General features: G+C 45.2%; 1 protein-coding gene across 2 annotated transcripts in view; it reads left to right on the forward strand.

The window, feature by feature from the left end:
• The first annotated feature begins 1,079 nt into the window (after positions 1–1,079).
• LOC106587065 (xylosyl- and glucuronyltransferase LARGE2s) overlaps positions 1,080–24,990 on the forward strand; it is a 119,565-nt gene continuing 95,654 nt past the window's right edge. The window contains exon 1 of one of the 2 annotated variants that reach the window (XM_014174962.3): positions 1,080–1,109. The gene's annotated coding sequence lies outside the window, so the exon portion shown is untranslated. Of the gene's footprint in view, positions 1,110–23,724; positions 24,244–24,990 lie in introns of those variants that run through there. The other variant, XM_014174961.3, reaches the window with a different exon arrangement.

A 24,990-nucleotide genomic window follows, 5' to 3' on the forward strand; every position in this document is an offset into this window, starting at 1 on the left:
ACCAAGTCCATATTATGGAAAGAACAGCTCAAATATGCAAAGAGAAATGACAGTCCATCATTACTTTAATCATGAAGGTCAGTCAATGTGGAACATTTCAAGAACTTTGAAAGTTTCTTCAATTGCAATCGCAAAAATGCTATGATGAAACTTGCTCTCATGAGGACCGTGACAGGAAAGGAAGACCCAGGGTTACCTCTGCTGCAGAGGATAAGTTCATTATAGTTACCAGCCTCAGGAATTGCAGCCCAAATAAATGCTTCACCGAGTTCAAGTAACAGACCCATCTCAACATCAACTGTTTAGAGGACACTGCGTGAATCAAGCCTTCATGGTCGAATTGCTGCAAAGAAACCACTACTAAAGGACACCAATAATAAGAAGAGACTTGCTTGGGCCAAGAAACACGAGCAATGGACATTAGACCGGTGGAAATCTGTCCTTTGGTCTGATGAGTCCAAGTGTGAGATTTTTGGTTCCAACCGCCATGTCTTTGTGAGACGCAGAGTAGATGAACGGATCATCTACGCATATGTGGTTCCCACCGTGAAGCATGGAGGAGGGGGTGTGATGGTGTGGGGAGGCTTTGTTGGTGACACTGTCAGTGATCTATTTAGAATTCAAGGCACACTTAACCAGCATGGCTACCACAGCATTCTGCAGTGATACACCATCCCATCTGGTTTGCGCTTAGTTGGACTATCAAAAGCATTCCAGGTGAAGCTGATTGAGAGGATGCCAAGAGTGTGCAAAGCTGTCATCAAGGCAAAGGGTGATTACTTTGAACAATCTAAAATCTAAAATATATTTTGATTTGTTTAAAACTTTTTTGGTTACTACATGATTCTATATGTGTTATTTCATAGTTATGATGTCTTCACTATTATTCTACAACGTAGAACATTTAAAAAATAAAGAAAAACCCTTGAATGAGTAGGTGTGTCCAAAATTTTGACTGGTACTGTATCCGTTATTATGTGCTCTGTGTTTGTGAGTGAGTAAATACTAGATCATGATTCATGTGTCTATGTTTTTACAGGCTGGAGCTGAAGCTACGTTAGGTGTGTAAGGGGTCTACTGAGTAGAAGCACAGAGGCAGAAGCATAAAGGTAAGACTGGGATGCTAATACATCACTCTGATTTTCAACAGGTTTAATGAACATACACAGCTTAATACAAATAAGTAGTGAATGTGTGTTTGGGCACATGAGAGATAGGGAGAGACACTCCTGAAAACCACTGTGTGCTACCGTTTAGTTTTTTTGAGTGACCGGCTGCCTCCGTTTTTGATTCCCTCAGGTATGTGTGTGTCTGCCGTGTGTGGGCTCACGTGGGTGTTTTCCGTGTGTGCTTGCTCCTGTGTGTTCAGTCAAGTATGAAATTACTTTTTTAGTTACAATCTATTATAACTTTATTGACCGTTCCGTTGAACTAGTCTGAAATCAATCATTCTGAAAATCATTACCCTAAACATGTTCGGTTAAGCTGATTGATGGCTTATTTTAATGCATGCCATTTCATTCCACACTTACTGTATAATCAATCTCATTACTGAGCTCTGTATCTTTTGTTCTCCTTGCTAGCACACTCTAATAAAAAGCTTAGTTACTGTATGTTTGTAATATACGCACCAATAGATTTAATGACCCACTTAGCATCTGCCAACCTGTCAAAGCTTTTCCTAGCATTTGATGGTAATTGTGTCCATGTTAGTGTTTGTGCGTGTGTGGCTGTGTGCATATTATTATGCCTATAGGTGTGTATTTGTATACAGTATGTGCACATGCATGTGTGAGCCTGTGTGCCTGCCTGCAGGTGTGCTTGCTTTTGTGTGTGTGTGTGTGTGTGTGTGTGTGTGTGTGTGTGTGTGTGTGTGTGTGTGTGTGTGTGTGTGTGTGTGTGTGTGTGTGTGTGAACATGCCCTCTGGTGTCTATCCTCTAGTGTGCCCATTATCACTTTTACATCTGCATACTGTACAGATGTAGGACCTTCATTTGAGCCAGTTTGCTACAGCATGAATATAATCCTGCAGCAACAGGAAATGTGAATTATTATATAGGTTTGTAATTAACCTGTTGGGTCTAGGGGGCAGCATTTGCACGTCTGGATAAAAAAAATGTACCCGATTTAATCTGGTTACTAATCCTACCCAGTAACTAGAATATGCATATACTTATTATATATGGATAGAAAACACTCTAAAGTTTCCAAAACTGTTTGAATGGTGTCTGTGAGTATAACAGAACTCATTTGGCAGGCAAAACCCTGAGACATTTTCTGACAGGAAGTGGATACCTGATGTGTTGTATTGACTTTAAACCTATCCCATTGAAAAACACAGGGGTTTAGGAATATTTTGGCACTTCCTATTGCTTCCACTAGATGTCACCAGCCTTTACAAAGTGTTTTGAGTCTTCTGGAGGGAGATCTGACCGAACAAGAGCCATGGAACGGTGATGTCCCATTAGACACCTGGCGCGCTACTTCATGTTGGGTACCCTCGTTCCAATACGTTATAAAAGGCTATGCATTCGTCCACCTTGAATATTATTCATGTTCTGGTTAAAAAAGGCCCTAATGATTTATGCTATACAACGTTTGACATGTTTGAACGAACGGAAATATATTTTTTCCCCTCGTTCATGACGAGAAGTCCGGCTGGCTTACATCATGTGCTAACGAGACGGAGATTTTTGGACATAAATGATGAGCTTTTTTGAACAAAACTACATTCGTTATGGACCTGTGATACCTGGAAGTGACATCTGATGAAGAGAATCAAAGGTAATGGATTATTTACATAGTATTTTCGATTTTAGATCTCCCCAACATGACGTCTAGTCTGTATCGCAACGCGTATTTTTCTGGGCACAGTGCTCAGATTATTGCAAAGTGTGATTTCCCAGTAAGGTTATTTTTAAATCTGGCAAGTTGATTGCGTTCAAAAGATGTAAATCTATAATTCTTTAAATGACAATATAATATTTTACCAATGTTTTCTAATTTTAATTATTTAATTTGTGACGCTGACTTGACTGCCGGTTATTGGAGGGAAACGATTTCCTCAACATCAATGCCATAGTAAAACGCTGTTTTTGTATATAAATATGAACTTGATAGAACTAAAAATGCATGCATTGTCTAACATAATGTCCTAGGAGTGTCATCTGATGGAGATTGTAAAAGGTTAGTGTATCATTTTAGCTGGTTTTATGGTTTTGGTGACCCTGTCTTTGACTTGACAAAACATTACACACAACTCTTGTAAATGTACTGTCCTAACATACTCTAAATTTATGCTTTCGCCGTAAAACCTTTTTGAAATCGTAAAACGTGGTTAGATTAAGGAGATGTTTATCTTTCAAATGGTGTAACATAGTTGTATTTTTGAAAAATTTGAATTTTGACATTTATTTGGATTCAAATTTGCCGCTCTTGAAATGCACCTGCTGTTGATGGAGTGCACCACAGGTGGCACGCTAGCGTCCCACCTAGCCCCAAGAGGTTAATGGACATTTTTTTAGGGGTTGATACATTTTTGTAAGGGAGTTTCTAAGTGGAAAAATCAAACGTCAGAAGCCTTTTTAAACAACACGTTTTAAAGGAATGTTCTCCTGCAACGGGGTGGTCAAATGAAGATCCTACATGTGTAGGATTGGTGATGGTTTGGTTCGTTAGCTCATTTCATTCACACATACTAATCATATATGGTAAAAGAGACAACAGAAGGTCATAATTTGCATTCTCTGGGCTTGAGTATCATCACAGCAGAGATTATTTAAACCAGATAAAGCGCTATTCAGCTGTGTTATCTCGCTATTCATGTGACGTGGGTTTGGAGAGTGTGTGTGTGTGTGTGTGTGTGTGTGTGTGTGTGTGTGTGTGTGTGTGTGTGTGTGTGTTGAAGGAAATCTAATTTTTTTATCAAGAAACAGTCTTGAAAATATTAATCTTGTCTTTAGTGTCATAAACAGTCCTTGGTTCCTGCCTGTGCCTCGTAAAGATATGAGGGGGGACCGTCATGACCTTATCGTTAGGACCATCTGTCAGAACGCCGAGAATATGTTCTTTAAGTTAAGATAGGAGACGGTGCCAGACACATGCCGGAACCAACCCTATGAACTATGCCTTGGTAACGTGTCTGTAACCAGTATATAAGGGAACTAATGGGACTGCCCCATTAGAGCTCCTGACAGACGTTCACTATGGTGCATCAAGTTTGTTGGAACCTCTCCAGTTAACCTCTTGGGGCTAGGTGGGACGCTAGCGTGCCACCTGTGGTGCACTCCATCAACAGCAGGTGCATTTCAAGAGCGGCAAATTTGAATCCAAATAAATGTCAAAATTCAAATTTTTCAAAAATACAACTATGTTACACCATTTGAAAGATAAACATCTCCTTAATCTAACCACGTTTTACGATTTCAAAAAGGTTTTACGGCGAAAGCATAAATTTAGAGTATGTTAGGACAGTACATTTACAAGAGTTGTGTGTAATGTTTTGTCAAGTCAAAGACAGGGTCACCAAAACCATAAAACCAGCTAAAATGATACACTAACCTTTTACAATCTCCATCAGATGACACTCCTAGGACATTATGTTAGACAATGCATGCATTTTTAGTTCTATCAAGTTCATATTTATATACAAAAACAGCGTTTTACTATGGCATTGATGTTGAGGAAATCGTTTCCCTCCAATAACCGGCAGTCAAGTCAGCGTCAGAAATTAAATAATTAAAATTAGAAAACATTGGTAAAATATTATATTGTCATTTAAAGAATTATAGATTTACATCTTTTGAACGCAATCAACTTGCCAGATTTAAAAATAACCTTACTGGGAAATCACACTTTGCAATAATCTGAGCACTGTGCCCAGAAAAATACGCGTTGCGATACAGACTAGACGTCATGTTGGGGAGATCTAAAATCGAAAATACTATGTAAATAATCCATTACCTTTGATTCTCTTCATCAGATGTCACTTCCAGGTATTACAGGTCCATAACGAATGTAGTTTTGTTCAAAAAAGCTCATCATTTATGTCCAAAAATCTCCGTCTCGTTAGCACATGATGTAAGCCAGCCGGACTTCTCGTCATGAACGAGGGGAAAAAATATATTTCCGTTCGTTCAAACATGTCAAACGTTGTATAGCATAAATCATTAGGGCCTTTTTTAACCAGAACATGAATAATATTCAAGGTGGACGAATGCATAGCCTTTTATAACGTATTGGAACGAGGGTACCCAACATGAAGTAGCGCGCCAGGTGTCTAATGGGACATCACCGTTCCATGGCTCTTGTTCGGTCAGATCTCCCTCCAGAAGACTCAAAACACTTTGTAAAGGCTGGTGACATCTAGTGGAAGCAATAGGAAGTGCCAAAATATTCCTAAACCCCTGTGTTTTTCAATGGGAGAGGTTTAAACTCAATACAACACATCAGGTATCCACTTCCTGTCAGAAAATGTCTCAGGGTTTTGCCTGCCAAATGAGTTCTGTTATACTCACAGACACCATTCAAACAGTTTTGGAAACTTTAGAGTGTTTTCTATCCATATATAATAAGTATATGCATATTCTAGTTACTGGGTAGGATTAGTAACCAGATTAAATCGGGTACATTTTTTTTATCCAGACGTGCAAATGCTGCCCCCTAGACCCAACAGGTTAACTGATAATAAACAATTATTCATTTAAGACTGACTTTGAGTGTCCCTGTATAAGAATTTCCACGACAGTGTGTTGTATTGTGCACGTGCGCAAGTTCTGAAGGAGGAATTGCAGAAACTCAGCAACCGATTAATTACATAAGCAAACATCAGACAGGCAAATAAACACATTAACATCAACTTGTCATGGTTCCAACTGTCACCAGAGGGGGGACCATCCTAGAGACAATTATGACACTCAAGTGTGTTCTATTACTCATTATGATTTCCCCTTTAAAAGAGGTGTGTTTTTTGTATCTCTTTGCAGAAGCTTGAATTGTTTAGGTCGTTTCCTGAGTGAGTTTTCGAGACACAGTGTTCTGTTGTGTTTTTAATTGTACTGTGATCCTGCGGCTACCGTTTTCATTTGTCCTTAACCACTGATTCCTCGTTTGGTCTCTTCTCTGCACCTGGGTCCAACCTCACCACGTCACACAACTATGTTGAGTAATAGGCACTAGAACTGTCCTATTAAGACTGTGTCGGTGTACTGTGTACCAGTGGTACTTGGGAAAAAAGGATTTCCTATGACCCATATGACAGATAGCCCTGCAATCTTTAGTCATTTCTGCTACAGTAGACTCTCTCCATCTCCCAGTCTAGACCACAGTAAGCTTTGTGTCCACTTCATTTCACCCTGCTTGCTGTGTAGAAATATTGACTGTTAGCTTTTTCTCCGTATTCCTCTTGCTAGGGGCTAATGAGGCGTTTTACCTGCCTGATGCCAGTGGCGCTCAGTGGCTTTCTGCTAGGATCAGTTAACCTCTATGGGCTAGGTGGGACGCAAGCGTCCCACCCGTGGTGCACTCCATCAACAGCAGGTGCATTTCAAGAGCGGCAAATTTGAATCCAAATAAATGTCAAAATTCAAATTTTTCAAACATACAACTATTTTACACCCTTTGAAAGATAAACATCTCCTTAATCTAACCACGTTTTACGATTTCAAAAAGGTTTTACGGCGAAAGCATAAATTTAGAGTATGTTAGGACAGTACATTTACAAGAGTTGTGTGTAATGTTTTGTCAATTCAAAGACAGGGTCACCAAAACCATAAAACCAGCTAAAATTATGCACTAACCTTTTACAATCTCCATCAGATGACACTCCTAGGACATTATGTTAGACAATGCATGCATTTTTAGTTCTATCAAGTTCATATTTATATCCAAAAACAGCGTTTTACTATGGCATTGATGTTGAGGAAATCGTTTCCCTCCAATAACCGGCAGTCAAGTCAGCACCACAAATTAAATAATTAAAATTAGAAAACATTGGTAAAATATTATATTGTCATTTAAAGAATTATAGATTTACATCTCTTGAACGCAATCAACTTGCCAGATTTAAAAATAACCTTACTGGGAAATCACACTTTGCAATAATCTGAGCACTGCGCCCAGAAAAATACGCGTTGCGATACAGACTAGCCGTCATGTTGGGGAGATCTAAAATCGAAAATACTATGTAAATAATCCATTACCTTTGATTCTCTTCATCAGATGTCACTTCCAGGTATCACAGGTCCATAACGAATGTAGTTTTGTTCAAAAAAGCTCATCATTTATGTCCAAAAATCTCCGTCTTGTTAGCACATGATCTAAGCCCGCCGGACTTCACTTCATGAACGAGGGGAAAAAATATATTTACGTTCGTTCAAACATGTCAAACGTTGTATAGCATAAATCATTAGGGCCTTTTTTAACCAGAACAAGAATAATATTCAAGGTGGACGAATGCATCCTCTTTTATAACGTATTGGAACGAGGGTACCCAACATGAACTCGCGCGCCAGGTGTCTAATGGGCCATCATCGTTCCATGGCTCTTGTTCGGTCAGATCTCCCTCCAGAAGACTCAAAACACTTTGTAAAGGCTGGTGACATCTAGTGGAAGCAATAGGAAGTGCCAAAATATTCCTCAGCCCCTGTGTTTTTCAATGGCATAGGTTTAAAGGTAATACAACACATCAGGTATCCACTTCCTGTCAGAAAATGTCTCAGGGTTTTGCCTGCCAAATGAGTTCTGTTATACTCACAGACACCATTCAAACAGTTTTAGAAAATGTAGGGTGTTTTCTATCCATATATAATAAGTATATGCATATTCTAGTTACTGGGTAGGATTAGTAACCAGATTAAATCGGGTACATTTTTTTATCCAGCCGTGCAAATACTGCCCCCTAGCCCCAACAGGTTAAGCGTTTAAGACTTTGCAAGTTGTGTTTTCATTAGGAAGCTCAACATCAACTTCCATGTAGCATTTGTTCACTAGATTGGCTGTTGCTATTCTCTCAGGGTTTCATAATTGTATTCCTAGATATCCTGTATACTGATTCCTTGAATCAGTATACAGTGCTACCAAAACCAACAATCTGTATAGAAAACCAACTGAAGCCATTGACAATGTGGTCTGCCTCATAAAAATAATTGTAAAGGTAACACTTCCTCACTGGATGAGACAGAGCAGGAGAAACACAACAGTAGTATGAGACAGTAATAGCTGTGCTGAGTTAGTTTAGCCACTCTGTCTCTCTCAGGACAATTAGGCTATATAGAAACTAATCCCTCTCTCCAATTCCCCAGAAAAATAAAGGAAAGAAAGAAAAACGAAAGCCGTGCAGCTCTCTCTAACCTGAGAGGAAGTTTTCTGGTCAGGGAGTTACCGTGGAAACGGAAAGGGAAGGTAACCAGAACCCCCTCCAGAGGGATTAGAGAGGGGATGGAGAGAGAGAGGAGAGAGAGAGAGAGAGAGAGAGAAAGACACAGACAGAGAAAGAATGAATGAATGAATGAATGAATGAATGAATGAATGAATGAATGAATGAAAGAAGGATATTTTACAGAAGGGATGAGGAAAGACAGATGAGATTGAGGAGGAAACAGAACAGAAGCAGAGAGAGTGAAAGAAAGGTCAATAAAACTGATAGCAGCATGTCAGATTGTCTTTGAGCCTTCTTGGGAGATCCTTCCTCTCGTATACCCATCACGGGACACATTAAATTAGCCATGTTTCACCCCTGGTGTGTATTGAATAGAGGGAGATCGAGCATAGAGAATGCACCTCCTTGTCCAAACAGCTAGGCTGCCCACAACAGCTGAAACAGAACAGTACCTAGCCAATTGCTTTGCCCTAGTTTTATCAGGCCCGCAATCTGGAGGCCACGCAATGCAAGCCTGTGTACGTGGCCGAGACTGCCAAATATCAGCGCTACCAGCTTGGACCTATACCCGAGGCAGTCCAAGGGTACCACGAGGGGCTGGTATTTAAGAAGCTTCTCGACAAAGGCCTGTTCCAAGTTGCCGTCAAATGAGCAGCCCACTTCCAAAATGAGCACCTCTCCCTGGCCTCCCCCCACAACAACAATATCGTATTTGGCACACAGAAAAACACATCATCAACATCAAACCAGCTTGCCCTTACAAAATAATGTTTATGCATGTGTGCTGTTGGTGAAAATACATGTCAGCATGTCAGATTGCCTTTCAGGCCTCTTAGGAGATCCTTCCTCTCTGATACCCATCATGGAACACATTACATTAGCCATGTTTCACCCTTGGGTGTGTGTGTGTGTGTGTGTGTGTGTGGTGTGTGTGTGTGTGTGTGTGTGTGTGTGTGTGTGTGTGTGTGTGTGTGTGTGTGTGTGTGTGTGTGTGTGTGTGTGTGTGCACGCACGCTCTGTGTGAGTGATTGAACTGATGGTGATTTGTCCTATGCTGTTTCTTCTGTTATTCTCTCTGTGATAAGCTGTACACCTCACACACACACACACTGCTCCCTTAATAGACACTGCCATCAAAAACAACACCCACTAAAGACTCTATGAATGCCTATAAACAAATCCCATAGCCAGTGAGTGGCAGTACTGCTGGCTGACTATAAAGGAAGGCACACATAGAGAGAGAGCGTGTGCGTGTGTGTACGTGTGTGTGTGTGTGTGTGATGGGGGAGTGTTGAGTTCAGCAGACACTGTGGAGGCAAGACAACAGATGTTTTTTATGAGGATGTTTCATTCTCTATTGGGATCTCATCTGACCTAGCTTCACTATATATACAAAAGTATGTGGACACCGGTCAACTAGAGCTGACCCGGTCAACTGTAAGTGCTGTTATTGGAAAGTGGAAACGTCTAGGAGCAACAACTCAGCCTCGAAGTGGTAGGCCACACAAGCTTACAGAAGGGACCACCGAGTGCTGAAGCACGTAGCGCATAGAAATTGTCTGTCCTCGGTTGTAACATTCACTACCGAGTTCCAAACTGCCTCTGTCCGCGCATTAACTGTTCGTTGGGAGCTTCATGAAATGGGTTTTCATGGCCGAGCAGCCTCACACAAGCCTAAGATCACCATGCGCAATGCCAAGCATCGGCTGGAGTGGTGTAAAGCTCGCCGCCTTTGGACTCTGGAGTAGTGGAAATGCGTTCTCATGAGTGATGAATCATGCTTCACCATATGGCAGTCCAACGGACGAATCTGGGTTTGGTGGATGCCAGGAGAATGCTACCCTGCCCCAATGAATAGTGACAACTGTAAATTTTGGTAGAGGAGGAATAATGGTCTGGGGCTGTTTTTCATGGTTCGGGCTAGGCCCCTTAGTTCCAGTGAAGGGAGATTTTCACCCTACAGCATACAATGACATTCTAGATGACACTGTGCTTCAAACTTTGTGGCAACAGTTTGGGGAAGGCTCTTTCCTGTTTCAACATGACAATTCCCCCGTGCAAAAAACGAGGTCCATACAGAAATGGTTTGTCGCGATCGGTGTGGAAGAACTTGACCGGCCTGCGCAAAGTCCTGACCTCAACCCCATCGAACACCTTTGGGATGAATTGGAACACCGACTGAGAGCCAGGCCTAATCGCCCAACATCTGTGCCCGACCTCACTAATGCTGTTGTTGCTGAATGGAAGCAAGTCCCCCAGCAATGTTCCAACATCTAGTCGAAAGAATTCCCAGAAGAGTGTAGGCTGCTATATCTGCAAAAGGGGGGACCAACTCCATATTAATGCCTATGATTTTGGAATGAGATGTTCGATGAACAGGTGTCCACATACTTTTGATCATGTAGTGCATCTTAAAGGACAATTTGGTTACTTTATAACCAGTTATTATGCTGCTAGAAAATATGCACTACTGTAAGATTTGATACACATTTTGATATTTTATAATTTTTATTAGTCATACTGCACAGTTCCTTGTTTTTGTCATTTTGAAGCATCTGTATTGCCATCGTCTATTACATACTACGAGTCCTAGGGTGCATTTCATCTCCCATGATGCAATGCTCCGCATAGTTAGCCTGCAGTTAGCTTACTTAGCTGGCTATCAAGCCCAGACTAAGCGTAGTTTAAATATAGTGCTTATTATGTCATAAATTATGAGTGCATTTCACAACAGTCCAAACAAAATGTAGGCCTGTTAGAACACAACATTTATTATGAAATTTACAGGCAAATTATTGCGGATTCCTAGCCTCTCAGCCTGTATCTTTGGTGCTAACGTTAGCAAAGCTAGCTAGCTAAGTACTGTAGCTAAACCTACTGCATCTGAAATAAAGACAAATACAGCCTCAGCGACTGTCCATTCAACCGTCCAACAGCACTGGATGCCTATTGTAACTAATAAAAAGTATTACGTTTACAAGTAATTCAAAACAAAATGTAGGCTGTTTGGAAAGTGCACAAAGGCTGCTGGAGCTGCATCTTTGCTGTATTACATTAGTGGAAATGGAGATCGTTCTCAGGGCAGATCTGGCGGCTTCGTAGTATGTTAGGGGAAGTGGATGAACGCACTAATTGTAAGTCGCTCTGGATAAGAGCATCTGCTAAATGTCTAAAATGTAAAAAAAATGTGTGTGTGTGTTGTCAGTGCATTGTAATCAACTTGCTCTGCAGCTTTGCTTGAAGGGTAATAGTACAAAGGAGAGAGTTTTGTCAAGAACATTTCTCCACCTGATGATGACAGTTAGCCAATATGTCATTTTTATTGAATTTGTGGAAGCATTTTTATTCCTGCTCATGTATTGGCAAGCTGTCTCTTGATCATTGCACTGCTCCAATCTTTTCACAATAAACTATGCATTGTTTTGTGTGTGTGTGTGTACGTTCCTGCGTGTGTGTTTACATGTCTACACATGTCTGTATAGAGTAGCTGGTGGATTGCTTTATTGTAGCATTTACTGGGATGACAGGGCAGCTAAGGTGAACAGTTATTAGAGTGTGAGTGGCATACTCTTGTTCTGTAATAAAAAGTCTGCAACAATAACAGAGGATAAACCTGCTACAACTCCAATAACTATTCACTTCCTTAAGTTGGGGAGTTGCTCTCGCTCTCTCTCTCTCTCTATCAGTGCACGTATTCTTATCTGCTCCCACCCATTTCTCTACACTCAACATCTCCATTTAAACTCCGCTCCCTATCTCCAATCGATCACCTCCATTTTCCACTACCATTATCCAATTTATCCTGTGTGTGAGATGGGACTTACTTGGGGTATAAAGATGCATCCCACTTCCCCTCTCAGTCCCTCTGCCCTTTCTATCCCCTGTCACTTTCCCGTTCTGCCCCCTCCTTCTCTCTACCCACTCCTTCTTCATATGTCTCCTTCCCTCTCCCTCTCTCTCTCTCTCTCTCTCTCCTCAGTTACTCCCTGTCTCTGTCCCTCTCTCCCTACTGTTTGTCCCTGTATGTCCAGTGTGGTCTTCTAGCGTCTGTGTGGAGTTTTATTGGAGGTAGATTAAACGGGTTGAGCTGTAATGAGATGCGTCATTTACTGCAGGAGTATGAATCTCCATCTGCCTCCATCTGCCCGTGCTTTTCTGAGGACCAACGCACACATACACATGCACTCATGCACACACAAACACTCATGGAGCAGGTGTGCATAGGGGGCTCCTTGTGGAGTCATTCTGATCGAGTCAGCTGCCTATATCTCTTTTTCTACACATGGAGTGAGAGAGGAAATGGAGAGGTAGAATGGAGGGAGTGTGTGAGGGAGGAGAGAGACAGAATAAGACAATGAGAGAGGGGAGGGGGGGGGGGTAAAAGTGAGAAGAACGTTATTCATGTCAAACAGATAGTGTCCGAATACCCACACAAGCGTACTACATACATTTGAAGACGGAAGTTTACATACACCTTAGTCAAATACATTTAAACTCAGTTTTTCACAATTCGTGACGTTTAATCCAAGTAAAAATTCCCTGTCTTAGGTTAGTTAGGATAACCACTTTATTTTATGAAAGTGAAATTTCAGAATAATAGTAGAGAGAATGATTTATTTCAGCTTTTATTTCTTTCATCACATTCCCAGTGGGTCAGAAGTTTACATACACTCAGTAAGTATTTGGTAGCATTGCCTTTAAATTGTTTTGTCACAACTTTGGAAGTATGCTTGGGGTCATTGTCCATTTGGAAGACCCATTTGCGACGAAGCTTTAACATCCTGACTGATGTCTTGAGATGTTGCTTCAATATATCCACATAATTTTTCTTCCTCATGAAGCCATCTATTATGTGAAGTGCACCAGTCCCTTCTGCAGCAAAGCACCTCCACAACACAATGCTGCCACCCCCGTGCTTCACGGTTGGGATGGTGTTCTTCGGCTGGCAAGCATCCCTCTTTTTCCTCCAAACATAATGATGGTCATTATGGCCAAACAGTTCTATTTTTGTTTTATCAGACCAGAGGACATTTCTCCAAAAAGTACAATCTTTGTCCCCATGTGCAGTTGCAAACCGTAGTCTGGCTTTTTTATGGTGGTTTTGGAGCAGTGGCTTCTTCCTTGCTGAACGGCCTTTCAGGTTATGTCGATATAGGACTGTGGATATAGATACTTTTGTACCCATTTCCTCCAGCATCTTCACAAGGTCCTTTGCTGTTGTTCTGGGATTGATTTGCACTTTTCACACCAAAGTACATTCATCTCTAGGAGACAGAACGTGTCTCCTTCCTGAGCGATATGACGGCTGCGTGATCCCATGGTGTTTATACTTGCGTACTATTGTTTGTACAGATGAACGTGGTACCTTCAGGCGTTTGGAAATTGCTCCCAAGGATGAACCAGACTTGTGGAGGTCTACAATTATTGGCTGATTTCTTTTGATTTTCCCATGATGTCAAGCAAAGAGGCACTGAGTTTGAAGGTAGGCCTCGAAATAAATCCACAGGTACACCTCCAATTGACTCAAATGATGCCTATCAGAAGCTTCTAAAGCCATGACATCATTTTCTGGAATTTTCCAAGCTGTTTAAAGGCACAGTCAAGTTAGTGTATGTAAACTTCTGACCCACTGGAATTGTGATACAGTGAATTATTAGTGAAATAATCTGTCTGTAAACAATTGTTGGAAAAATTACTTGTGTCATGCACAAAGTAGATGTCCTAACCGACTTTCCAAAACTATAGTTTGTTAACAAGTAATATATGGAGTTGTTGAAAAATTAGTTTTAATGACTCCAACCTAAGTGTATGTAAACTTCCAACTTCAACTGTGCTTAAACTGCATATACTGTATGCACTCATCGGCATGTACTGTTCAGTAAAAACTATGCAGTATGCTACGGCCGCAACGCAGTAATGGCTCCTGACTAGCTGAGTAGGTGGGGCGGGCCGTGTGTGGGTGGATTTTTCCAAATTCAACAGACATACATTTCATGAACCAGTCTGATGGTAGCTCATTTCCAATTCCAATAGTTTCTCTAAACTCTAAATAGTATAGGAATGGATGTATAAGCCTACTCAGGCTGGTTGGATGCAGACTATCATATTTAACCTATACCGTAGCCCACATAGCCCATATATCCTTTTAAAAAGGGACTGACGACAGAAACAGATCATTTGGTTCCATTTCAACATATTTATTAGTGAAACCAAAGTGCTGTAACATATATTTCTTTTCACCAAAACCTTTCAAATGTTCAAATCAAAAGGCTATTGCACAGAAAAACATGGACAGTCAGGCGCATTGCAAATTCAGAACCGCTGGACAGCAACATAATAAACTAAAGCACTGATCATTGGGAATGAGATCAGAATGACTGCTAAGGCTTGATCCATGAATTAAATAATTAAATAGGTAGCCTAGCCTACAAAACAAAAACAATCCATGTGTTCAAATCAAACAGCCTGATTAACATGATGTCAATAACGCAGCCACATCCCGAGTCCCCGGTTCCCGACACATTCAGAAATCAAATGATGGTTTAGTATTTAGTTTAAAGGGTCTGATGAAGGCCAAGGTAACAAAAAAACTGAAATCCACTTCAGGTAAAAAAAAAAAAAACATTTTTTGAAAGACTTCTGTTTTCAAAGATGCAAAACTTGTGATAATTTTAAGGAAAACAAAAACTATGTAGCCTATATTTGAACACCACCACAGAAGCTTCGCTATTCGGCAAGTTTACAATTAAGTAACTTAGATTTGTTGTTTGGCTACTTGAAGAGAACTAGGGCCCATCAAAAATGTGCATCAAATTCTACTCGACGAAGAGCTGATATGAGTATAACATTCTGGCATTTAAACCCACAATATTTCAAACGTTCTATTTTCGCATACTGAGAATGCTTCATGTGCAATTGAGTTGTTTTCCGTTATTCGTTTATTTCGGTAGCGCCTCCCCATATCTAATTGATCAGCTGTTGTCAAAGCCGAAATGAGTATGACATCCGGGCATTTAATATATTCTAGACTTTTGAAATGTCGCATACTATTAAACTTCATTTTTTCGCATATTCAAATGGCCTACTATTTAGGACGCAAGTATGGATATTTGGACATGGACAAAATCTATAGTACTAGATTTTACCCCAAAGTCAGGTGACCCCCCCCCCCCCACCCCTTTTCCAATCCCTCCACCTCACTCCGTGCCTTTTTTGCTGAATGTGTTACGATGGGATGATTAGGCCCCCCTCCCCCATGTCATGGTGGGGTTGGCTTAGTTGACACATACGGCCTCTGACTGCTCTCCTCCTCCGCTTCTCTTTGTCTCATTTTTCTCTCTGTTAACAGCATCGCAGGTTCCTTCACACTCCTGGGTGCCAGTATGTGATACATTGTAGATGTGTGTGTCTGGCATGTGTGAGAAAGAGCTCTTTGATCTGGAGAGCCTGTCTTAAAAGTGTCGAGAACACACACACACGCACGCACGCACGCACGCACGCACGCACGCACGACACACACACACACACACACACACACACACACACACACACACACACACACACCAGTGTTAAAGATGGCCATTAGAAGAGCCACTGTGCCACCTGGAGACTCATCAAATATTGACCATCTGTCTGGAACTGCGGCTCTAACGGAACACACACTTATCTCACTCACACACACACACACACACGCAAACACACATTCATACACACACACACACACACACACACACCAGTCGAGTGTAGCGGAGGGCACCATGATAAGGGCAGCAGAGCAGCAGGGAGTCGGACCATTGAACACCGCTCACGGGCTTCTGGGAATCTCGTCTCAGAGAGAGGAAGGCACCGAGGAAGAAAGAGAGAGGAAAAGAGAAAGTGATACAGGGATGGGCATTTCTAGAGTCCTCCAGCTGTCCCGGAGGCATCCCGTCACTCTCCGGTGCCTCCCTCTTGACCCGCGTGGGCGATCAGTAGCCCTCTGGAACAGACTCACAGGATGATCATATACTGTGTTTACAGTAAGGAATAGGATAGATAGATAGACAAAACTAGATAGATAAACAAAACAAACCCAAATTTTGTTTATCTGGTCATGGAATATATACACTGAGTACACGAAACATTAGGAACACCTTCCTAATATTGAGTTGCACCCCCCTCCTCTCCCCCTTTTGGCCCTCAGAACAGCCTCAATTTGTCGTGGCATGGACTCTACAGACACACGCAGTATACACACACGTACACACAGATTTTGTGTTGTAGATATGTGGCAGTAGTGTAGTGGCCTGAGGGCTCACACTTAATTTGTTCTGAAATCTGTTGTGTAATGTCATGTTTTTAATTGTATATAACTGCCTTCATTTTGGTCGGTCTATGTCATGGAAAGAGTAGGTGTTCTTAATGTTTTGTATACTCAGTGTGTATTTGAAAGGCTTAAGGTTGTTGGTCATAGAAACAAAAAGTTTGCACGAAAAAAGATGCCTACTGTACACACATACACACACCAGTGGAGGCTGCTGAGTGGAGGATGGCTCATAATAATGTCTGGAACAGAGCAAATGGAATGGTTTTAAACACATGGAAACTATGTGTTTGATGTTGTTGATACCTTTCCACTTATTCTGCTCCAGCTATTACCACGTGCCCGTCCTCCACAAATAAGGTGCCACCAACCTCCTGTGCACACACACACACACACACACACACACACACACACACACACACACACACACACACACACACACACACACACACACACACACACACACACACACACACACACACACACACACCTGCCTTGCTGTCCAGAGACCCGGCTCTCTGTGACTGTACAGCCATGACAGTGCCATGTGGTCTATTAGCATTTGCACTCAAATTTGCTTATCCCGCCTCACCGTGAGTGTGTTTGCACGTCCATGTGTGTGTTTTAGTGTTTATGTGTTTTTAGTGTGTGTTTGCGTGTATACGTGGGTTTCTGAAAAGGTGAGGGGACAGATTTTGCCGTTTAGAGGAGCAGAAGTTTAAGTGTCAGAGCACAAAGTGTCTTTGTATCTGTGCTGTTCTTGAGTGGACCTTCTCTCTGAATTACTTGTGATAGTGTGACTGTGTTTTGCTCTCTCTACAAATGCAGCCTAAAGGCTAAGCAATGTTTTTTTTAAATACGGAAAGACTTGTTACATCACATTCTGTCTGCTTTCTGTTGCTGCAGTGTTTGTCTGAGACATACGCGGATGCAGACACACATGCAGATGCACGGCACAAACAGAGGGAGAGAGAGAACTGTTGTCTGCTATTTTTGACGTGGTTTTCTGTCACGTAACATTAGTAAGTTATATCAATGTTTCAAGTTTGAAGTATTTGTCACATGCGCAAGTGTAGTGAAATGCTTAACTTACAAGCCCTACCCAACAGTGCATTATTTAATATAAAAATAGTATAACTAAAAACTATTTAAAAAACACAAAGAATATGTAGAAGAATGTAAGCTGTCAGTATCAGTACCAAATATACAATGTGCAAAGATACTGGAGTATTTGCGGTAATGTCACAGTATCTAACGAAGGTGGCGCCCCTCCTCGGTTGGGCGGCGCTCGGCGGTCGTCGTCGCCGGCCTATTAGCTGCCACCGATCGTTGTTTCTGTGTCTTTTGGTTTTGTCTGTCTATCCCGCACCTGTTTTGTGTTTGTCATTAGTGGGGGGTTATTTAGTGTGTATTTTCAGTTGGGGTTCTCGTGCGGGATTGTTTTTTGTCCACTCAGGACAGTTGCGAGTGTAAGCTGTTCTTTCGCTGTTATTGTCCATTATATTGCCGGGCTGCACCCCGTGCACTTATTTTTCAGTGCGCTTATTTTGGGAATGTGTTTTCCCCTGGCGGACTTCGCCACGCGCCCTGTGCCCTACGGCTATTGCGTTTGCAATTATTATTATTAAAACACAGTTGCTCCGGCCCTCTGTCTCCTGCTCCTGATTCCACATCTCCACTGGTCCTAGACAGCCGTGACAGAATCCCGCACCACTATGGAGTCAGCAGAAGCAGAAGCGCCGTCCATGGCTGAGCAGGTCTCTCAACACGCCAGCCTCCTCCACCGCCTAGGCTCGGCCATGGACCAGGTGTTGGCCCGGTTGGAGAACTGGGAGAGAGGTGCTTCCCCAGCTGGACCTGCTCCGGTCCCTCACCCTGCGCCCCTACACACACCCCCTGAAGCGGGCGCCGGCGGTATCCGGATTACTCCTCCCTGGGAGTTCGATGGGACGGCCGCTGGGTGCAAGGGGTTCTTGCTCCAATTGGAACTATACCTGGCGACCGTCCGCCCCCCCCCCCCCCTCTGACGAAGAGAGGGTGAGCGTCCTCGTCTCGTGCCTCACGGGTCGAGCCCTGGAATGGGCCAATGCGGTCTGGGATGGCCCAGACTCGGCTCGGGGCGACTACCCTGAGTTCACCCGCCGCTTCCGGGCGGTTTTCGATCATTCCCCGGAGGGCAGGGCGGCGGGTGAGCGGCTATTCCATTTGAGACAGGAGACGAGGAGCGCTCAGGATTTCGCCCTGGAATTCCGGACTCTCGCCGATGGATCGGGGTGGAATGGATCGGGGTAGCCTTCGCGAGGACGTCCGCCGGGAGCTGGCCTGTAGAGCTGGCCTGTACACCTCCACCCTAGACCAACTGGTGGATTTGTCCATTAGACTGGACAACCTGCTGGCTTCCCGGGGACGTTCCAGTCGAGGCCTGTTCGTTCTGCCTCCCAGTCCTCCCGCTCCACAGCCCATGGAGATAGGGGGGGCTGCGGCGAGGAGGACCGGAGGGGGGGTCTCTCCTGCAACCGCTGTGGGCGCAGAGGACACACTGTGGACCGGTGCTGGAGAGGTCCCCCCGGGAGTTCGGAGGGCAGGCAGAGCACTACTTCGACCCCCCAGGTGAGTCCGCACCAGCCACACCCAGAGCCCCCTGTCAACCATATGTACACCTCCGTTTGTTTTCCAGATTTTTCCCCTCACTTCCAGTATAAGGCACTAGTCGATTCAGGTGCAGCTGTGAGTTTTATGGACCGTGGGTTAGCGAAGAGGTTAGGGATTCCCCTGGTTCAGCTGGACCACCCCTTCCCTGTGCACGCCCTAGATAGTCGACCGCTAGGGTCAGGCTAAGTAGGGGAGGTCACAGTGCCACTGGTTATGCAGACGTGGGGGGGTCATGAGGAGCGTATCAGCCTGTTCCTCATTGACTCCCCAGCGTTTCCCGGTGGTACTGGGAATCCCCTGGCTAGCCACGCACAACCCTCAGATTTCGTGGAGGCTCTTACGGGGTGGAGGGCTCTTACGGGGTGGTCGAGGGAGTGCTCAGGTAGGTGCATAGGAGTTTCCATCGGTGCGACTACGGTGGAGAGTCCAGACCAAGTCTCCACCGTGCACATTCCCTCAGAGTATGCCGATTTGGCTATCGCCTTCAGTAAGATGAAGGCGACTCTATTACCCCCCCATCGACGAGGGGATTGTGCGATAAACCTCCAGGCCGACGCGGTTCTTCCTAGGAGTCACGTGTATCCTCTGTCTCAGGAGGAGACAGTGGCTATGGATACATACGTCACTGAGTCCTTGAGACAGGGATACATTCGGCCATCTAAGTCCCCCGTCTCCTCAAGCTTTTTTTTCGTGAAGAAGGAGGGAGGTCTGCGCCCGTGCATTGACTATAGAGGTCTAAATGCTATCACAGTGGGTTTCAGTTACCCGCTACCTCTCATTGCTATGGCAGTGGAGTCATTTCACGGGGCGCGCTTCTTCACGAAATTAGATCTCAGGAGCGCGTATAACCTGGTGCGTATCCGAGATGGAGACGAGTGGAAAACCGCATTTAGTACCACATCGGGCCATTATGAGTACCTCGTCATGCCGTATGGGTTAAAGTACGCTCCCGCTGTCTTCCAATCCTTTGTGGACGAGGTCCTTCGGGACATGCTCGGGCAGGGTGTGGTGGTGTACATCGATGACATCCTGATTAGCTCCGCCACACGCGCCGAGCATGTGTCCCTGGTGCGTAAAGTGCTTGGGCAGCTGGCTGCTGGAGCATAACCTATACGTCAAGGCTGAGAAATGTTCTCCAAACGAGCCGTCTCATTTCTAGGATATCGCATTTCCACCTCGGGGGTGGAGGTGGAGTGTGACCGCGTGACGGCTGTGCGTAATTGGCCAACCCCATCCACTGTGAAGGAGGTGCAGCGGTTCTTGGGGTTTGCTAATTATTATCAGAGGTTTATCCGGGGTTTTGGCCAGGTGGCGGCTCCCATTACCTCACTGATGAAGGGGGGGCTGGTGCGGCTACGATGGTCAGCAGAGGCGGACAGAGCCTTCCATCGTCTGAAGGTTCTGTTTACCAACGCACCCGTCCTGGCGCATCCGGACCCCTCTTTGCCATTCATAGTGGAGGTGGACGCGTCCGAGGCTGGGGTAGGAGCTGTGCTATCGCAGCGCTCGGGGGCTCCTCCGAAGCTCCGCCCATGTGCCTTCTTTTCTAAGAAGCTGAGCCCGGCGGAGCGCAACTATGATGTGGGGGACCGGGAGCTGTTAGCCGTGGTCAGGGCTTTGACGGTGTGGAGACATTGGCTTGAGGGGGCACGTCACCCTTTCCTCATCTGGACCGACCACTGTAACCTAGAGTATATTCGGGCAGCGCGGAGGCTTAATCCCCGTCAGGCAAGGTGGGCCATGTTTTTTACGAGGTTTCACTTTACCCTCTCGTACATTCCAGGTTCCCGGAACCCGGAAGGCTGACGCACTGTCACGTCTCTACGACACCGAGGAGCGGACCATCGATCCTACTCCCATACTCCCCGCCTCCTGTCTGGTGGCACCGGTGGTATGGGAGGTGGATGCGGACATCGAGCGGGCGGGTCGGTCAGAACCCACTCCACCGCAGTGTCCCGTGGGCCTGAAATACGTTCCGCTTGGTGTTCGCGATCGCCTGATCCGATGGTCCCACACTCTACCCTCCTCGGGTCATCCTGGGGTGGCACGGACAGTGCGGGGCCTGAAGGGAAGGTACTGGTGGCCCACCTTGGCTGAGGATGTTCGGCGTTATGTCTCTTCCTGTTCGGTATGCGCTCAGTGCAAGGCTCCTAGGCACCTGCCTCGAGGGAAATTACAGCCCCTCCCCGTTCCACAGCGGCCTTGGTCTCACCTCTCGGTGGATTTCCTCACGGATCTCCCGCCGTCTCAGGGGAATACGGCGATCCTGGTCGTTGTGGACAGGTTCTCTAAGTCCTGCCGTCTGCTCCCTTTGCCCGGTCTTCCTACGGCCCTGCAGACCGCGGAGGCCCTGTTCACCCATGTCTTCCGGCACTATGGGGTGCCCGAGGACATCTAATCGGGGTCCCCAGTTCACGTCCAGGGTGTGGAGATCGTTTATGGAGAGGCTGGGGGTCTCGGTCAGCTTGACCTCGGGGTTCCACCCCGAGAGTAATGGGCAGGTAGAGCGCATTAACCAGGATGTGGGCAGGTTCCTGCGGTCGTATTGCCAGGACCGGCCAGGGGAGTGGGCGCAGTTCGTGCCATGGGTCGAGATGGCCCAGAACTCTCAGCGCCACTCCTCTACCAACCTGTCACCCTTCCAGGTGGTATTGGGGTATCAGCCGGTCCTGGTGCCATGGCAACAGAGCCAGACGGAGGCTCCTGCGGTGGAGGCATGGGTGAAGCGCTCTCAGGAGACCTGGAATGGTGTCCAGGAGTGCCTGTGAACGACACAAGGAGAGCGCTGACCGCCACCGCAGTGACGCCCCCGTGTATAATCCGGGGGACAGAGTCTGGCTCTCGACCCGGAACCTGCCTCTCCGCCTGCCCTGTAACACACCTAAACGAGGTGTGTTACAGGTTACAACTTCCTTCATATTACCGCATTAACCCCTCGTTTCATGTGTCTCTCCTCAGGCCGGTGGTAGTGCGCTTTTCAGTGCGCTTATTTTGGGAATGTGTTTTCCCCTGGCGGACTTCGCCACGCGCCCTGTGCCCTACGGCTATTACGTTTGCAATTATTATTATTAAAACACAGTTGCTCCGGCCCTCTGTCTCCTGCTCCTGATTCCACATCGCCACTGGTCCTAGACAGCCGTGACATGTAAGCATGTACTGTATTAGGAGAAAGTGACTGGTTATTATTAATAGTATGGCAGCAGGGTGTGTGGGTGTGTCCGTGGTGGTGTGTGCGTGTGTGCGTGCGTGCGTGCGCAAGAGTGTCAGTGTAGGTGTTATAGGCGATTATACAGTACATGTAAAGAGGGCTGAAAAGTGACTGGTATCTGGAATATATAAATACTTATGGTCATATACTAATGGTAAAATATACATGTAAACAGGAGTGATAGTGACCAGTACCAGGATGAATAGATTGATACTAATGTTAATGGCAATCAATAAACAGCAGCATAGTGGCAGTGATACATCTAATCAATAATAGTTTTAGCAGCAGCTTAGGTGTGTGTGTGTGTGGGGGCCTGCTAGTGTGTGGCGTCGGCAATGATTGAGTGAGTGAGAAAGGGTGTGCGTGAGTTAGTGTGTGTATGTGAGAATGTGCTTGCGCGTGCGAGGTAATGAGTGAGTGGTGTGTGTGTGTCTGAGCAGGTGAACAGGGAGTACAGGAAGTGCCTAAGGGCCCACATCCTCGGGTCCCGAGCTTGGTGACGGGCTTGAAGGGCACTATGGTGTTGAACGCTGAGTTGTAGTCGATGAACGGCGTCCTCATATAGGTATGCCCCTTTTCAGGTGGGAGAGGGCAGTGTGGAGTGCAATTGACATTGTGTCACCTGTGGATCTGTTGTGGAAGTATGCAAATTGGAGTGGGTCCAGGGTATCTGGGATGATGGAGTCGATGTGTGCCATGACCAGCCTTTCAAAGCACTTCATTATTACAGATGTGAGTGCTACAGGGCGGTAGTCATTGTGTCTGGTTGCCTTAGAGTTTTTGGGAACAGGAAAGATGGTAGTTGCCTTGAAACGTGAGGATTACAGACTGGGACAAGGAGAGGTTGAAAATGTCAATGAAGACACCTGCCGGCTGGTCTGTGTGTGTGCGCGTCTGTGTGTGCTTGCATGTGCAAGTGTGAGTGTTGAAGCATGTGTGTGCATCTGTTTGAGTTAGTGAGTGTTTAGTGTAATTACTCCTAAGTGTTAACCTGGGCCAATGTCTCTTTCGTCACACTGTCTGAGGGAGAGGGAGGGGCTGGGACTGTGTGTATTTCAGTGTGTGTGGCAGGTCAGAGAGATACACCTCTCTCCTATTGGCTGATACCCGAGAGGGTGTGTTTCAGGGCTGGGCCAGTGCTTGTGGGGAGGGGCCGTGAGTTCAGTCTTTCTCTTGCAGTGTGCTCAGTCAAGAGCGGAGTGTGTGAGTGTACACACAAAAGAGAGAGAACAGACGATAGAAATAGAGAGCGCTTCTATTCGGGTTTATTTGTCTCCTCCAGACACCCAGGACTCCTCTGGCTCTCTCTCTACCCGGCAGGGTGCTTGCTGATGGTGTAACACTAGATCAGCTCAGCCTCCCTCCTTTGGGAACTCTGGAGCGCCCTCTCTCACCTTCTGCGTTTGCTCTCCACCGACTGTCTGACTTTCTTTATTTGGAGTGTGTGAGAGTGTGTTTTACTCGGCAGGATTAGGCAGTCTCTATGCACTCTGGTACAAGCTGGTACGGTGGAGGGCGTTTCGTTCGTGAGTGTGTTGTTCGCCTCTCGCTCTGTGAGCCACACTTGAGTCTCTCATACACCCTTCGGATCTAACGGAACACGCACCTACTATTCCCAAGGATTTGGGATATGTGTATAAAGGTTTAGCCTCCTCTGCATTGTGGATACAGAGAGGACTACACATTACAACTTCACTGAGCAGGTGAGAGAGACGTACCACTTATTTCACTAGCTATCCACATGGACTGAGGTAGGTGCTTACGTGTGTCAGCTTGCAAATCTGTTCATATTGAGTTGCATACACTAGAGTCCTGTTCAGAGGAAGCAGAACTTGTGTTCGGCTTTCTGCAGTAAACCCTTAACTGAACTGAATATGTATTTTCTGCTTGGATGTTTGTCTGTGTGGTTTGTGGGCAGATTCCATGTTTTGGTGCTTTTGTAGGTCAGTGTGCTTTTTGATAGTTTGTGTGTGTGTAGTCAGGTCCATGTGACTGGTCTGTGGGCTATAGCCAAGGAAAGGTTAGAGATAAATTAACCAAATTCTTCTCTGCTGAGCCACAGAATATGGAGACATCCCCCTTACTATCCCCTTATACCCCAATCTGTACCCCTCCCCCCCTGTCCTGCCCCCTCACCAGCTATCACATCCGCACCCTCCCCTCAGGCCCCCTGCTTGCATCACCCCCCCCCCCCCCCCCCCCCCCATTAAGGCCCCATTCCCACATCCCCATCCAGCTCCTGTACACCCCCCCCACACACACAACCTTTATTGCTTCCCCATCCTCCCCTACACACACACACACACACACACACAAACACACACACAATCGCTGTCTACCCCTGGGGTCTCGTTCCAACAGCTGTTACATCCTCTACACTTTAAACACTCCGCTGGTCACAGTTTCAGGAATTGTTAAAAAAAAATCACAACATTCACTTAAAATGAACC

This window comes from Salmo salar, chromosome 26 (assembly GCF_965601325.2).
Source record: "Salmo salar chromosome 26, fSalSal1, whole genome shotgun sequence".
NCBI lineage: Eukaryota > Metazoa > Chordata > Actinopteri > Salmoniformes > Salmonidae > Salmo > Salmo salar.